This window comes from Mobula hypostoma, chromosome 11, assembly GCF_963921235.1.
Source record: "Mobula hypostoma chromosome 11, sMobHyp1.1, whole genome shotgun sequence".
NCBI lineage: Eukaryota > Metazoa > Chordata > Chondrichthyes > Myliobatiformes > Myliobatidae > Mobula > Mobula hypostoma.
In genome coordinates, this window is record NC_086107.1 from 99,123,799 (window position 1) to 99,132,758 (window position 8,960).

Below are 8,960 nucleotides of genomic sequence, written 5' to 3' on the forward strand. Positions count from 1 at the left end.
AACATAAAAACGGACTGTAAAAGCTTTTATAGATATGTAAAAAGGAAAGGACTGGTAAAGACAAATGTAGGTCCCCTGCAGACAGAAACAGGTGAATTGATTATGGGGAGCAAGGACATGGCAGACCAATTGAATAATTACTTTGGTTCTGTCTTCACTAAGGAGGACATAAATAATCTTCCAGAAATAGTAAGGGACAGAGGGTCCAGTGAGATGGAGGAACTGAGCGAAATAGATGTTAGTAGGGAAGTGGTGTTAGGTAAATTGAAGGGATTGAAGGCAGATAAATCCCCAGGGCCAGATGGTCTGCATCCTAGAGTGCTTAAGGAAGTAGCCCAAGAAATAGTGGATGCATTAGTGATAATTTTTCAAAACTCGTTAGATTCTGGACTAGTTCCTGAGGATTGGAGGGTGGCTAATGTAACCCCACTTTTTAAAAAAGGAGGGAGAGAGAAACCGGGGAATTATAGACCGGTTAGCCTAACGTCGGTGGTGGGGAAACTGCTGGAGTCAGTTATCAAGGATGTGATAACAGCACATTTGGAAAGCGGTGAAATGATCGGACAAAGTCAGCATGGATTTGTGAAAGGAAAATCATGTCTGACGAATCTCATAGAATTTTTTGAGGATGTAACTAGTAGAGTGGATAGGGGAGAACCAGTGGATGTGGTATATTTGGATTTTCAAAAGGCTTTTGACAAGGTCCCACACAGGAGATTATTGTGCAAACTTAAAGCACACGGTATTGGGGGTAAGGTATTGGTGTGGGTGGAGAATTGGTTAGCAGGCAGGAAGCAAAGAGTGGGAATAAACGGGACCTTTTCAGAATGGCAGGCGGTGACTAGTGGGGTACCGCAAGGCTCAGTGCTGGGACCCCAGTTGTTTACAATATATATTAATGACTTGGATGAGGGAATTAAATGCAGCATCTCCAAGTTTGCGGATGACACGAAGCTGGGTGGCAGTGTTAGCAGTGAGGAGGACGCTAAGAAGATGCAGGGTGACTTGGACAGGTTGGGTGAGTGGGCAAATTCATGGCAGATGCAATTTAATGTGGATAAATGTGAAGTTATCCATTTTGGTGGCAAAAATAGGAAAACAGATTATTATCTGAATGGTAGCCGATTAGGAAAAGGGGAGGTGCAACGAGACCTGGGTGTCATTATACACCAGTCATTGAAAGTGGGCATGCAGGTACAGCAGGCGGTGAAAAAGGCGAATGGTATGCTGGCATTTATAGCAAGAGGATTCGAGTACAGGAGCAGGGAGGTACTACTGCAGTTGTACAAGGCCTTGGTGAGACCACACCTGGAGTATTGTGTGCAGTTTTGGTCACCTAATCTGAGGAAAGACATCTTTGCCATAGAGGGAGTACAAAGAAGGTTCACCAGATTGATTCCTGGGATGGCAGGACTTTCATATGAAGAAAGACTGGATGAACTGGGCTTGTACTCGTTGGAATTTAGAAGATTGAGGGGGGATCTGATTGAAACGTATAAGATCCTAAAGGGATTGGACAGGCTAGATGCAGGAAGATTGTTCCCGATGTTGGGGAAGTCCAGAACGAGGGGCCACAGTTTGAGGATAGAGGGGAAGCCTTTTAGGGCCAAGATTAGGAAAAACTTCTTCACACAGAGAGTGGTGAATCTGTGGAATTCTCTGCCACAGGAAACTGTTGAGGCCAGTTCATTGGCTATATTTAAGAGGGAGTTAGATATGGCCCTTGTGGCTACGGGGGTCCGGGGGTATGGAGGGAAGGCTGGGGCGGGGTTCTGAGTTGGATGATCAGCCATGATCATAATAAATGGCGGTGCAGGCTCGAAGGGCCGAAGGGCCTACTCCTGCACCTATTTTCTATGTTTCTATGTTTCTATGTAATGGGAACATGAGGTTGTCAAGATGCTTCAAGTGGATACAGCCAAGCAGAGTTAGTCAACAACTTCAAGAGCTGTGAAGTAATGTTACGGCTATACAAGACCTTAGTTAGATCCCACTTGGAGTATTGTGTTCATTTCTGGTCACCTCACTACAGGACGGATGTGGATACTATAGAGAGAGTGCAGAGGTGATTTACAAGGATGTTGGCTGGATTTGGGAGCATGCCTTATGAGAATAGGTTGAGTGAACCCGGCCTTTTCTCCTTGGAGCGACGGAGGATGAGAGGTGACCTGATAGAGGTGTATAAGATGATGAGAGGCATTGATCCTATGGATAGTCAGAAGCTTTTTCCCAGGACTGAATTGACTAACATGAGGGGGCATAGTTTTAAGGTGCTTGGGATTGGGTACAAGGGGGATGTCAGAGGTAAGCTTTTCACACAGAGGTTGGTGGGTGCATGGAATGTACTGCGGGTGATGGTGGTAGAAGCAGATATTATAAGGTCTTTTAAGAGACTCTTGGATAAGTAACTGGAGCTTAGAAAAATAGGGAGCTGTGCGGTAGGGAAATTCTAGGCAGCTTCCAGAGAAGGTTACATGGTCAGCACAACATTGTGGGCCGAAGGGCCTGTAATGTGCTGTAGATTTCTATGTTCTATGTTAATGAAGATGGAAAATATATGAGGTTATCCACTTGGTTGGAAACAGAAGTGTGGAGAGTGTTTTTAAAGAAATTGGAACTATCAAGTGATGCGATGACCATTTACTGGAAACCAGCGTGCAGGTGCAGAGGGGAGTTGGGAAGTCTCGTGAACATGAGAAAGTCTGTAGACGCTGGAAATCCAAATAACACACACAAAATGCTGGAGGAACTCAGCAGGCCAGGCAGCATCTATGGAAGTGAATGAGCTGTCAACAGTTTGGGCCGAAACACTTCCTCAGGACTGGAAAGGAAGGTGGAACAAAGAGGTGGGGAGAGGGAAAGGCGGATAGCTAGGAGGTGAGAGGAAGGGATCTGGTAGACGAGGAGAGTGGACCATAGGGGAAAGGGAAGGAGGAGGGGCACCAGGAGGGGTGATAGGCAGGTGAGAAGAGGTATGAGGCCAGACTGGAGGATAGAAGAAGAGGGGAGGGGAGCTAATTTTCCTTTTACCAGAAGGAGAAACTGACGTTCATGCCATCTGGTTGGAGGCTACGAAGACAGAATATGAGGTGTTGCTCCTCCAACCTGACTGTGGCCTCATCGTGACACAAGAGGAGGTCAAGGACCGACATGTCGGAACGGGAATGGGAATGGGAATTAAAATGTTAGGCCTCTGTTCCACTTTTGACAGATGGAGCAGAGGTGCTCAACAAAGTGGTCCCCAAATTTCTGATGGCTCTATGGCCAGTTTCATGAAATAGTACAGACTGAGGAGGAAAGGCTTCTCGCTACAGTCACATAGGGCCATGGTTTCATGTCATCGGCAGATCACAAAACGGTTCTGCATCGCCAAACCCTGCCTGTTGCCACCCGCGGGAAGCGACGGTGATACAAGGACTGTACAGCTTGTCCACCTGCCACTGGACTGAGTGTTTTTTTAACTTCTCAGTCCATTCTGTGATGACCACTCTGACCCAATAGGCTTCAATAAGGCTAAAGGTTCAAAGTAAAATTTATTATCAGAGTACATACATGTCATCATATACAACCCTGAGATTCTTCTACTGTGGGCACACTTAGTAAACCCATCGAACAGTAACTGTAAACAGGATCAATAGACAATAAACTGTGCCAATGCAGATATAAATAAACGGCAATAAATTGCAGTAGTAACTGTTCTTCAACCTGGTAGTGTGGACCCTGAGGTACTTGTACATTCTACCTTACGGCAGCAGCGAGAAAAGAGCACGGCCTGGGCGGTGAGGATCTCTGATGATGGATGCTGCTTTTCCATGGCAACGTTTCATGTAGATGTGCTCATTGGCTGGGAGGGTTTTACCCATGATGCACTGGGCTGAATCCACTACCTTCTGTAGGATTTTCTGCTCAAAACCATTGGTGTTCCCATACCAATGTAGCCAGTCTGTACAGACTGGTTATTAACAGACTTGTTATGTTGGTACTGTACTAAAGGCCTTTGGAAAATCTCCTTTCCTGACACCACCTGTGCTTCCTTCATCTATTTGCTTGGTCACCCCTTCATAAACTCAAATTAGTGAGTTGGAACCCATGTCCATTCATCTCTTCATGCCTGTTCATATTCTACTAGATTAAGGGCTTTAAGGGGTTCTCCATCACTGGCATTAAAATCATTTCTAACATTTGTCAGTACAGTATTCTCTCTTACCGATATAATCCATACTCAGACAGCACTTTATGAAACACCTGCTCTTTAATGCAAATATCTAATCAGCCAATCATGTGGCAACAAACTAATGCATAAAAGCATGCAGACATGGTCAAGAGGTTCAGCTGTTATTCAGAATGGGGAAGAAATGTGATCCACGTGACTTTGACCGTAGAATGATTGTTGGTGCCAGGCAGGGTGGTTTGAGTATCACAGAAACTGCTGATCTCCTGGAGTTTTAACATACAAGAGTTGCTAGAGTTTACAGAGAATGTGAGAAACTAAAAAAAAGCAAAATCCAGTGAGAGATAGTTCTGTGGGAAAAATAACCTTGTTAATGAGAGAGATCAGAGAAGAGTGGTCAGACTGATTCAGATTGACAGGAAGGTGCCAGTAACTCAAATAACCACATATTACAACAGTGGTGTGCAGAAGAGCACCTCTGAACGTGCAACATGTTCAGCCTTGATGTGGATGTGCAACAGCAGCAGAAGACCATGAACAGCAGGTACATAATAAGGTAGACATTGAGTACATATGAAAGGCACCAACCCCACGCTGTACGGAGTGTTCCCTCCCCTCCACTGTACACACTGTTCCCTCCCCTACACTGTACACACTGTTCCCTCCCCTACACTGTGCACAGTGTTCCCTCCCCTACACTGTACACAGTGTTCCCTCCCCTACACTGTACACAGTGTTCCCTCCCATACACTGTACACACTGTTCCCTCCCCTACACTGTACACACTGTTCCCTCCCCTACACTGTGCACAGTGTTCCCTCCCCTACACTGTACACAGTGTTCCCTCCCCTACACTGTACACAGTGTTCCCTCCCCTACACTGTACACAGTGTTCCCTCCCCTACACTGTACACACTGTTCCCTCCCCTACACTGTGCACAGTGTTCCCTCCCCTACACTGTACAGAGAGTGTTCCCTCCCCTACACTGTACACAGAGTGTTCCCTCCCCTACACTGTACACACTGTTCCCTCCCCTACACTGTACACAGTCTTCCCTCCCCTACACTGTGCACAGTGTTCCCTCCCCTACACTGTACACAGAGTGTTCCCTCCCCTACACTGTCCACAGAGGGTTCCCTCCCCTACACTGTACACAGAGTGTTCCCTCCCCTACACTGTACACACTGTTCCCTCCCCTACACTGTGCACAGTGTTCCCTCCCCTACACTGTACACAGTGTTCCCTCCCCTACACTGTACACACTGTTCCCTCCCCTACACTGTACACAGTGTTCCCTCCCCTACACTGTACACACTGTTCCCTCCCCTACACTGTACACAGAGTGTTCCCTCCCCTACACTGTACACAGAGTGTTCCCTCCCCTACACTGTACACAGAGTGTTCCCTCCCCTACACTGTACACACTGTTCCCTCCCCTACACTGTACACAGTCTTCCCTCCCCTACACTGTGCACAGTGTTCCCTCCCCTACACTGTACACAGAGTGTTCCCTCCCCTACACTGTCCACAGAGGGTTCCCTCCTCTACACTGTACACAGAGTGTTCCCTCCCCTACATTGTACACACTGTTCCCTCCCCTACACTGTACACAGTGTTCCCTCCCCTACACTGTACACACTGTTCCCTCCCCTACACTGTGCACAGTGTTCCCTCCCCTACACTGTTCAGAGAGTGTTCCCTCCCCTACACTGTACACAGAGTGTTCCCTCCCCTACACTGTACACACTGTTCCCTCCCCTACACTGTACACAGTCTTCCCTCCCCTACACTGTACACACTGTTCTCTCCCCTACACTGTACACACTGTTCCCTCCCCTACACTGTGCACAGTGTTCCCTCCCCTACACTGTACACAGAGTGTTCCCTCCCCTACACTGTACACAGAGTGTTCCCTCCCCTACACTGTACACAGTGTTCCCTCCCCTACACTGTACACACTGTTCCCTCCCCTACACTGTGCACAGTGTTCCCTCCCCTACACTGTACACAGAGTGTTCCCTCCCCTACACTGTACACAGAGTGTTCCCTCCCCTACACTGTACACACTGTTCCCTCCCCTACACTGTACACAGTCTTCCCTCCCCTACACTGTGCACAGTGTTCCCTCCCCTACACTGTACACAGAGTGTTCCCTCCCCTACACTGTCCACAGAGGGTTCCCTCCCCTACACTGTACACAGTGTTCCCTCCCCTACACTGTACACACTGTTCCCTCCCCTACACTGTACACACTGTTCCCTCCCCTACACTGTGCACAGTGTTCCCTCCCCTACATTGTACACACTGTTCCCTCCCCTACACTGTGCACAGTGTTCCCTCCCCTACACTGTACACACTGTTCCCTCCCCTACACTGTGCACAGTGTTCCCTCCCCTACACTGTACAGAGAGTGTTCCCTCCCCTACACTGTACACAGAGTGTTCCCTCCCCTACACTGTACACACTGTTCCCTCCCCTACACTGTACACAGTCTTCCCTCCCCTACACTGTACACACTGTTCTCTCCCCTACACTGTGCACAGTGTTCCCTCCCCTACACTGTACACAGTGTTCCCTCCCCTACACTGTACACACTGTTCCCTCCCCTACACTGTACACAGTGTTCCCTCCCCTACACTGTACACACTGTTCCCTCCCCTACACTGTGCAGTGTTCCCTCCCCTACACTGTACACAGAGTGTTCCCTCCCCTACACTGTACACAGAGTGTTCCCTCCCCTACACTGTACACACTGTTCCCTCCCCTACACTGTACACAGTCTTCCCTCTCCTACACTGTGCACAGTGTTCCCTCCCCTACACTGTACACAGAGTGTTCCCTCCCCTACACTGTACACACTGTTCCCTCCCCTACACTGTACACAGTCTTCCCTCCCCTACACTGTACACACTGTTCCCTCCCCTACACTGTGCACAGTGTTCCCTCCCCTACACTGTCCACAGAGTGTTCCCTCCCCTACACTGTACACAGAGTGTTCCCTCCCCTACACTGTACACAGTTCCCTCCCCTACACTGTACACAGTGCTCCCTCCCCTACACTGTACACAATGTTACCTCCCCTACACTGTACACAGTGTTCCCTCCCCTACACTGTACAGAGAGTGTTCCCTCCCCTTCACTTATATAGAGTGCTCCCTCCCTCTAACACTGTACAGTGTTCCCTCTCCTACACTGTCCAGAGAGTGTCCCCTCTCTCTACATTGTACACATTGTACCCTCTCCTGCATTGTACACAGTGTTTCCTCCTCTTCACTTATATAGAGTGCTCCCTCCCCTACACTGTACAGTGCTCCCTCCCCACACCGTACAGAGTGTTCCCTCTCCTACACTGTACAGAGAGTTTTCCCTCCCCTTCACTTATATAGAGTGCTCCCTCCCTCTAACACTGTACAGTGTTCCCTCTCCTACACTGTCCAGAGAGTGTCCCCTCTCTCTACATTGTACACATTGTACCCTCTCCTGCATTGTACACAGTGTTTCCTCCTCTTCACTTATATAGAGTGCTCCCTCCCCTACACTGTACAGTGCTCCCTCCCCCACACCGTACAGAGAGTGTTCCCTCCCCTACACTGTACAGTGCTCCCTCCCCCACACCGTACAGAGTGTTCCCTCTCTCTACACTGTACAGTGTTCCCTCCCCCACACTGTACAGAGTGTTCCCTCTCTCTAACTGTACAGTGTCCCCTCTCTCTACGCTGTACACATTGTACCCTCTCCTGCATTGTACACACTGTTCCCTCCACACTGTACACACGTAACGCGCTGCTACGGTTGTAGAGTATTTCATGCAAAGGTCTTTCTGTAGAAGCAGTGATTGGGTTTCTGTTGGAGTTAAGCGATGCTTGGGAATTTGGGGCATCCAATCAGCAGAGTGGAACGACGAAGGTTCTAGAGAAGGCTGGGGGACCGGTTTTGTGACCGACACCAGTGGCGGGTCTTCATCCTTTTTGGCGGCAGATAAAGAGATAAGACGCGGGATCCGATCCCGTGGGAAACGCGACTCGGCGGAGCCCAGGCGCGGAGTTCTGCCGAGGATCAGTGACTATGGGTTTTGGAAGATTTCAGCTCCAGCCTCTGCACATTTGACTGTTTAGTTAGAATGGTCCTTTTTAATTTACTAACTCTTTGGTTAAATTAACATTCACATATATACTTCATAATTGCGTGCAGTATGCGATCTGTTATTTCATACCGACTGGCTATTGCAGGGTAGTAAATCACACAAACCGGGGTCTGAGTGAGCGAGAGATCCCAACACCACGGATTTGGCGGGACCAAAGTCATACACACCCCAGACGTACGAAGCCGGAGAAGGTTGCGGAACCCAGTGGCTGTTAGGTAGGGGTTAACGAGGCGCATTTCCAGAGACGCCCAGTAAAATGGGGTTTTGTTGTCGCGGCAATCGTCCCGGATTGAATTCGCTGAACGCGTTGTGATAGCCCTAAGAATTGATTAGGTGGGTCTGTGGTTAAACCTATGTTAAACTATAGTCCGGGAAAGTGATTAACGCTGCAGGGATTAAGAATTCCTCGTGTAGGGGTTAAACGTTGGTGCGATCGCCTGCAGATAATGTAAACACGAGGAAATCTGCAGATGCTGGAAATTCAAGCAACACACATCAAAGTTGCTGGTGAATGCAGCAGGCCAGGCAGCATCTCTAGGAAGAGGTACAGTCTACGTTTCGGGCCGAGACCCTTCGTCGACTGTAGCTCTTCCTAGAGATGCTGCCTGGCCTGCTGCGTTCACCGGCAACTTTGATGTGTATTG